The sequence below is a fragment of the Aythya ferina genome, assembly GCF_964211825.1.
Source record: "Aythya ferina genome assembly, contig: HAP1_SCAFFOLD_37, whole genome shotgun sequence".
Classification (NCBI taxonomy): Eukaryota; Metazoa; Chordata; class Aves; order Anseriformes; family Anatidae; genus Aythya; species Aythya ferina.
Window position 1 is genome coordinate 190,499 of NW_028181461.1, and position 8,305 is coordinate 198,803.

Consider the following 8,305-nt stretch of genomic DNA (forward strand, 5'->3'; position numbering starts at 1 on the left):
AAAAAACTTGTTCCGAAGGGGTCCTGGCTTCAACTGATGGACTCATGTTTGCTATGTCATGTCTCAAAGGTCCCCAGCACTCTCACAGCCGTCCTTGAAGCTGTGGGTGGCCATGGCCATGTGAGTCACACTCATGTGGCTCTGCTGTGGGGACCTGGTCTTGGTCCCTGCCAGACAGGTCCTGGGTGAGCAGAAGAAAGCTGTGAACTAGCAGCCACTCCAGTACAGGGTGAGGGGATTCATCTCCCAGCTCCAGGCACAGGCCCAAGCTGTGCTTACCCACCTTGGTGGCCATTCAGTCTGCAGGCACCCAACGTGGGCTTCCACTGGGCTTTCCCACTAATAGGGGACAGCAGCAATCACAGTCCCTGCTTGACAGCAGAACTAGCAATGTTGACTCGTGCTCTGGTGTCCACCTGTTGCTTCCTGAGGGCACAGACTGGTCCCTTACAACTGTCCTGGACCCAGAGGTAAGGGAAGGGGGGTCAACCCTTACCTGAACACATCACTCCAGCGTTCTCACTGGGTAAGCAGTAAACTTCTTCTGGCCCTTCATGTGTGCAGTCTGACAGGGCAAACTCGGTGCCATTACAGTCAACAACATCCATCCAAATGGGGCCAGACCCTGGCCCAAAGTATCCATACTGAGGAGCTTCAAGAGCAACTCCACAGCCCAGCTGTCTACAAACCACTGCAGCATCAGCCATGTCCCAGGAGTAACTACACACAGTCCCCCACTGGTCCTGCAGTTTCACCTCCACTCTCCCAGCACAGCGCCTGCCGCCATCTGCCAGCCTCACCTCTGCAGCCCCTTCAAACACACACAGGGAAGGGTCAGGAGAGCTTCGAGCCCCACACTGTGGGTCTGTGAGTACCCCCTGCCCAGGCAGAGTAACAAGGGTGGGAGTCTTGTCCCCATGGGTTGTCCCAGGGGTAGTGGAGTGTCCCTCCTCTCCCCATGGGCTATGCTGGGATGAGGATACACAGCTCCAGGACTCCTGGGACATTTTCTGCCCCACAGCCCTCGGCACCTACTCCTACCCCAGTGGGCCCCTGCCCCTGCCCACCTGTACACCACCCCCTGCCCTTCACAGGGCTCCTGCTCCTCCCCAGCCCAGAACCTCCTGAACAGTCCCATCTCCCTAGGCCCTCACCTCCCTCTGTCTATCACCTGCCCCAGACACCTCCCAAACCAGGGAGTCTTGAGGTCCCTTTCAACCCCTACAATTCTATGAAACCCACCACCAGCCTCAGGACCTCCTGTGTGCACAGGGGACACTGAGCTTACCAGAAAGATCTCCCCCATGGCCCTTCCTCATCCTTGCTGTCAGCTTAGCCCGTGTGCTAGTCCAGAGCCCCCAGGAAGGAAACCTGTCTGTCACCTCTGTGTGCAGATGCCTCAGTCCCCTTCTCTCTATGGGGAACAACCTGCTCTCTTGTGAATCCACAGATCCCAGGGGAAGGAGCAGCACACAACCCCTCCAGGACACCCCAGGCATTGTCTGTGCAATGGAGATCACTGAGCTTCCACTGTCACTGTCTGGGCCTCCTCCAGATCCAGTGACACAACACTGGGGAACAAGGGGCCCCAAAAGAGTACCCAAGGACAAGGTGTCTAAAATTGTAGCCAGACATGGGCTGCAATAATCACGGGAGTTGTGCAAATGGATTATCCTCTCCCACTCAGACAGGTACAGGTTAAAGCACATGGCTGAGATACCAAGAACCTTCTGCTTCTCATTTCAGTAGCGCCTGGAAAGCAACACCACTCCCAAAGGGATCTCAATGACTCCACTGCTGCCCATTGGTCCCAGGCTGTGGGACAAGGGAGCTGGCACTTACCTCTGCACAGCTGCACCCAGAGGAGCAGACACAGCACCCGAGGGGACAGGAATCCCTCTGTCCCCATCCTGAGGCTCCTGCCCTGACAGCACGGCCCTGCTGCTGGAGTTCCTGGGGACCCACGAGGCAATGGAGATGATGGGAGGGCACTATATCTGTGCAGATGCAGTCCCAGCTGCAAGAGGAGCCAATCGAAGCAGCAGGCACCTTTTTAGACGTTATCAACACCTATCTCCTCTCCGACGCAACCCAGCTCTCCAATGAACTTCTCCAGCGCTCTTCATGACCATATATGAGGGACGGCTCTGCTGCGGGTCTCACGTCACTGCGGTGGGAAGTCATCGTGGGGTAGGGCTGGGTGTGGGGGCAGATGGCTCTGACACCCCTTGCAGCACACTGTGAGGATCACAAGCACGGAGCATCTCCTATGCTGGGTGCATCCAAGTGCCCAAGGTGCAATATCCTGGCCATCTTTGCACAATGGTATACATGGGTCTGGTCCTGCAGCAGGATTGTATCAGTCTGGGAAGGGACCAGCCCCTGCCCCTGCTACAGCCCCCGCTGTGCTGGCAGCAGCAGCTGGGAAAGGCCCTTGGGCAGGGCCAGAGCCCCATGCCGGGAGCGTTGGCTGTCCCGTCCCTCCCCAGGGAACCTCCTGTGGGGTCCCGGCAGCAGCCAGAGCTGGTCCAGGGCCTGCCCTGGCAGCAGAGCTGCAGCCCAGAGCCTCAGGCGTCTCCCTGGCTCTCAGCGTGTCACCCAGGGGCCGTTATTCCCCACGGCCTCTGGTGAGCTGGAGCCTGCCTGCCACTGCAGGTGCACAAACCGCAGCCCACGTGACATGGCGCCCTGGGAAGGAAGACGGTGGTTTCCTCCTGGCCCCATGCCCAGGCATGGCCCTGCGGTGCCTCCCAGACTCCTGCACCCTGATTGTGCCAGGCAGGGGCTGCTCCTTCAGCCTCACAGTCAAAGGCTAGGCTCCTATCCCCCTGACGCCCCTCTGACTGCACGTCTGCTTTGTACTGAGCCGCATGACCACGGGGGGCCATCGTTGACGTGACCTACACACCCTGCACCCAGTGCTCCTGGGTGGGCTGGGAAGAGGCCTCCTGAGCACAACACCTCCTTGTGGCTCTGTGGATGCTGGCTGTGAGGTCACTTCTGTCCCACCAGCTGGCTGGCCAACAGCAGGGAGGCTAAGCCTCTGAGGTCCTAAAGGCCTTCAGAAGCTGCCTCCAACAGGGTGACAGATATGGGGAGGTCAGGGGAAGGCTGGGTGAATAAAGGTTGGAGATTTGGGGGAGAACAGAGGGGCTTGGCTAACAAAAGGGAAAGATTCTGAAGTGAGAGAGGTTCAAGTTATGAGGACATACGGCTCAAGGAGGAGATGGGTGGGGATGCTCTGCTGAGGTCAGCTGTGCCTCAGGATCTCAGGAGGCAACAGGAGGCCCATGGCTGTGAAGGTGGGTGTCAGGGCACTTGTGCATGAGGACCTGACAGGCCATCTTCAGGCACATGGCTGCTGTATGCATTTGTCATTTTAGCTGGGCAGAAGGAACTCATAATGCACTGACATGAAGATAGCATGATTATTTATTTTGAGGTTATTCCTGCTCTAGTACCAAATGGAAGTTGCAGAACACTCTTTTAGAATCATAGAATCATAGAATATCCCGAGTTGGAAGGGACCCACAAGGATCATCGAGTCCAATTCCTGGCACCACATAGGTCAACCCAAAAATTCAGACCATGTGACTAGGCGCACAGTCCAAATGCTTCTTAAACTCTGACAGAGAAGCCGAAAGGCCATTAAGAGATGCATAGTCTTGTAGCATGAAAACAACTTTACTTTTATCTGGTGCAGGTTGGGAGCCAAGGAAGGTACCATGTTTGTATGTTCTTATAAGGTGTTTATTGTGCTTAAGAAACTCTGAATCCAGGAAGAAGCAATTGGCTTTGGTGGAGACTGTGAGCTCACTTCTGCCTCTGGAGCTGAGAGGCCAGCAGCAGGAGGATGGCTGGGCAAGGCACTGGGAGGTCCCATCTTTCTGGAGTAGCTGCCAGGTCAACCCTTGCCTCCAGGCTGGCAGATGGGCTTTTAGGCTCACATCTCCTCCCAGTGTCTGTCACAGGCCAGCAGAAGGCACCTGGCTGGCATGGTGTTTGCGTTATGCCCTCTGCCCAAGTACCTGAAAGGCCCATGCAGAATTGGGCTTGGCTGTGGATTGTTAAGTCTCTTCTGCCTGAGTACATGGCTGCAAAAGAGAGCAGCAAGCATGTGTCTTGGTTGTGTCTGTCTGAAGAGTTGAAAGGCCAGCAGCAGACACGTGGCCTGGAAGATCAAGGTGAAGTTCCTTCCCTTTAGTCAAATGACAGGAAACAAGAAGGACAATTTAGCATGCCTTTATGAAGGGTCGTTTAAAAGATGGTGGAGCTTTTCTTGATAGTTGGAAACAACATGTGAGAGAAAAACTAGGGAGGGTAGAGATATCAATGAATCTATGGAAATGCCAAGCTTAGTGTAAGGTAGGAAAGCAAGATAGGTGCTTGCATCCTGAAGGGAAATGGGAACAGGTGTGGGACATCATAGGACAGCCAGCGGTGGAAATGGCCAAAGGCACTGGCAAAGCTAGATTTATCCATGAAAACCAAGGCCTTTGTTCCCTTGGCTCTTTCAGGTCTCCCTGCCACCAATACCTAGGAGGAGACATTTTGTCCTCTTAGCAATGGGACCTTACCTCCACTTTGCACCTCTTGATGGAGGTCAGGAGGTGTCACACCAGTGTCTTTCACTTGGCACTGCATGTCCCACATCCCACTGCCTGAGGAACAGCCTGGAGCCCCATGTGAGGACAGGAGCTCCCTATGTTCAGTGCTGGCGGAAAATCTTGGCCTTTCTGCTTGATGAAAAAAAACACAAACAAACAGTAGTTTCTCAGCCTCAGAGCCACCTGCACAGGGCCTTGGCCTATCTGTAATCATGGCCTTCAACTACCTGCTCTAAGGAGTCCTTGGGACTTTGTCAGTATTGGCCCTCAGCAGGACCAGTCAGTGCTTTGAAGATCTTTGGGGTTTGGCTTCTGACTTTGGTTTTCTGAGATTTCATCAGTATCCTCTCAGGAGATGAAGTTCACGGACCTGGCAGCAACTACCCCTTGGGACTTACTAGAACACAGAAAGACCTGAGTTTCTCTGAAGGAAGTCTGGATAGGTGAAAGTCTGATCCTGTAGGACAACCTTGCTCCTCACCTTCCCACCTTGCACCATTTCTCTCATTGATCCCCTAGGACTTGCATCACTTCTCGTGACATCAGACTTCTCCACTGAAGTCTGCAGTTGCAGCTTGTAGTTCCTTTGTCCCAACCCCTCCTGCTTTCCTTAGAAAACCTGCACACAGGTAGAGAAGAATGATTCTTAACTGTGAACAAACTAAAATAAATATGAGAAAGCTTAATAATCAATGAAACACACTGCTCAGTTGTATGCTAGCTCTATTTTTTTTCTAATGAGACTCACCTCCCACAAGGGATATACTTATCAGCATTGTATTTCGGCAGTAGACATGAAAGGTTGTATAAAAACATAGATCAGGAGTTGCCTAGAGTCAGAGTGAGAATACATAACATTATATACAGATCATAACATTATAGAGTCATTGAATCATTGAATCAAAGACCGATAAAGTCTTGGATTGATTTGGGTTGGAACAAGACTCTAAATCATGTACTCCAGTCCCCCTGCAATGATCAGGGAAATCTCTCACTACATCAGGTTACTGAATGTCCCTGTTAACCTGATTTTCAACATTTCTGATGATGAAACATTCACAGCTTCTCTTGGAAACCTGTTCCAGACTGCCCTGGTTTCAGTTAGGACGGAGTTAATTTTCTTCCTAGTAGCTGGTAGAATGCTTTGTTTTGGTTAAGGACTTTAAGGACCGTCCTTAAACTTTTGAAAATGACAAGATTTTTCCACCTCTCAGAAACGTAAGGCATTTAGGTGAGGACATTTGATAGCAAGAGAAAAGACCAACTGTTTGGAAACAACTGCATTTCAGTGCAGAATAAGGTCAGATGAGATTGTGTGACAGATCCGTTTCCATTGATCTGGTGGGACCATAATGAATTTTAGCCTTAATTTACAGTACTGAAATTATTGTACTTGGTTTTGCCATGTTCCTACCTCAGCAGGATGAATGGAAATTGCGCATGAGAATAGGCAATGGAACTGTCATTCCTGAATTCATCCTCACAGGCTTCATCCTCATAGGCCATTGCCTATGGAAGCTGCATTGCTCTCTACGCACCCACCTCAGATCACGTTTCTTTGGAGACCAACAGCATTGTAGCTTTGCTGAACACTGTCCTGTACCCATTCTTAAACCCATTCATCTACAGTCTTAGAAACAAGGCCGTGATGCTGGCTCTAAAGGAAGCCATGGCCCGTGCAACAGTACAGCTTTTCCCCTAATCGTGACGCATTTCTGAAGAGCCATTTGAGTTTTCTGCTGTCATATCTTATGTAATACCACCATCATACATATGTGACCTCCACATGCAGATGCTTCCAGGGGTTTATGTTCTTGCTGGATTGTAGGCTGTGTGATAAGAAGCACATCTGGACACAAAACAAAGGCCCAAGGAAATGATGGCAGGATGAATAATTCAGTTCATGCCCTGCCCTGGCTGCTTCCAGGCCCGTCACAGGAGAGCCCTCAGCTCAACAAAAGCCCATCTCCATGAGCCCTGAAGAGCACAAAGCACAATGGCAGGTGGGAACCCAAGTCACAGGCTCCTGTGGAACCAAGATCTTGTCCCAGCTCCTTCCAGGACTGCCTTGGGAGGGCTGTCAACCCAGTGTCCAGGTGGAAACCCATTCAGATGCATCACCGGCAACAGCTCTTTGCATCACCATTTGGAGTAATGGGATTGTTGCCAAGGGCTGTAGGTCACCTAATGATCATACATAGGGGTAAGTGCAGCAGCTGGACTAGAACCAGGGCATCAGAGGGCCCATGTGTCATTGTAGTCAGCAAAAGGAGAGATGTGAGTGTGTGGACTTAATGTGTGTGTGCCTGTTTCTTTGTGAGTGTGTGTTAGATTGGGGTGGTGTGTGCCAGCAGCTACAGTGGGGCTGCGCCCACGGGGGCTCATATGTCCAACTGTCTTCATCTGGGCAGACTGGGAGCCAGGAACTTGTCCTGGGCAAGCTGAGTATCTGATCCCAGCTGCTGGAGGGATCTACCTTGCACACATGCACATGCACATGCATTTGTGCACACAAGCACTTTGCATTTCCCACTAATGGGCCTCCATCTTGCTCTGCCAGAGTGGCAATCAGGATAATGCTGCTGGTGCTGTTTGTGGTTGTGTGAATGCTGAGTGTGCCTGTCTGCATTCACCTGTTTCCTGTGTCATTGTGAACTGCACTCTGCTGCTAAAGGGATTGAGAAAAACACATTAGTGATATCAGTTGTGGCATAACTCTTGTCTGGCTTTGATTCTAGTTCATATTGGAGTTCTACCATGTCCAGCACTGCAGCACTCAGTAGTGGCATGATTTCATTCAGGCCACGATAGTCCACTGTTATTCTCCACTTTTTGTCAAGAATTCACACTAGCCATATGTGACTAATAAAGTGTGAGCAAGTCTTGCTGATCACTTCTTGTCTCTCCAGTCAATAAACCAGTTCATGAATGTGAATCAGGGAGTCCCAGTTAGTGCAATATTGCTCCCTGTGCACCACTAGGGTAGTGATCAACATCTGCTGCTCTTTGACACTCAGCAACCCTACAACAGAAAGGTCCTCCAAAAGACTGGGCAAGGCAAACAGCTGTTTAATGTCATCATCTTAATGTAGCTCTGCTTCAGCCTCCAATACAGTTAACTGTCAGGATTTGCCTATCACTCCAGAAATAAAAATGAGTTCTGCTCCTTTATAGCTGGATGTCATCACAGTACACTGTGCGCTGGTGTCCACAAGAGCCTTATACTTCTGTGGGTCTGATGTGTTAGGCCATCGAACCCACACAATCCAATAAACTCAGTTGTTCCTCCATGTGAACAACAAGGCAGAGCACCTCTAGTCCTGGTCAGAGTATTCATGGAAATTGGAGCAGCAATTTTCCTGGAAGGATCCCCCTCCCCTGCCCTCCCCTTTTACAATTGTTTTTCCTTGTAACTTACATACCCATGCCTCTAGTGTTGAAGTAGATTTCCCATCCCATTTTCTCATGTCCCCTCCATGGTCACATGGGTAAAACCACAGAGTGGTATGTTGTGTGGACCGACCATATCCCCTTTCTTGTGCAGAGGCATGCTTACTCCTAACAGCTGAGGTACTGGTTCATACACGTAGAGGGAGGAAGGTATATGCTCTTTGAGTTGGTGGACCATAGTGCAGAAGACACAGGCCCATAGTGCAGAAAAAATGCCTGCCATGACCATGCTGCATCTAAGGAGATCT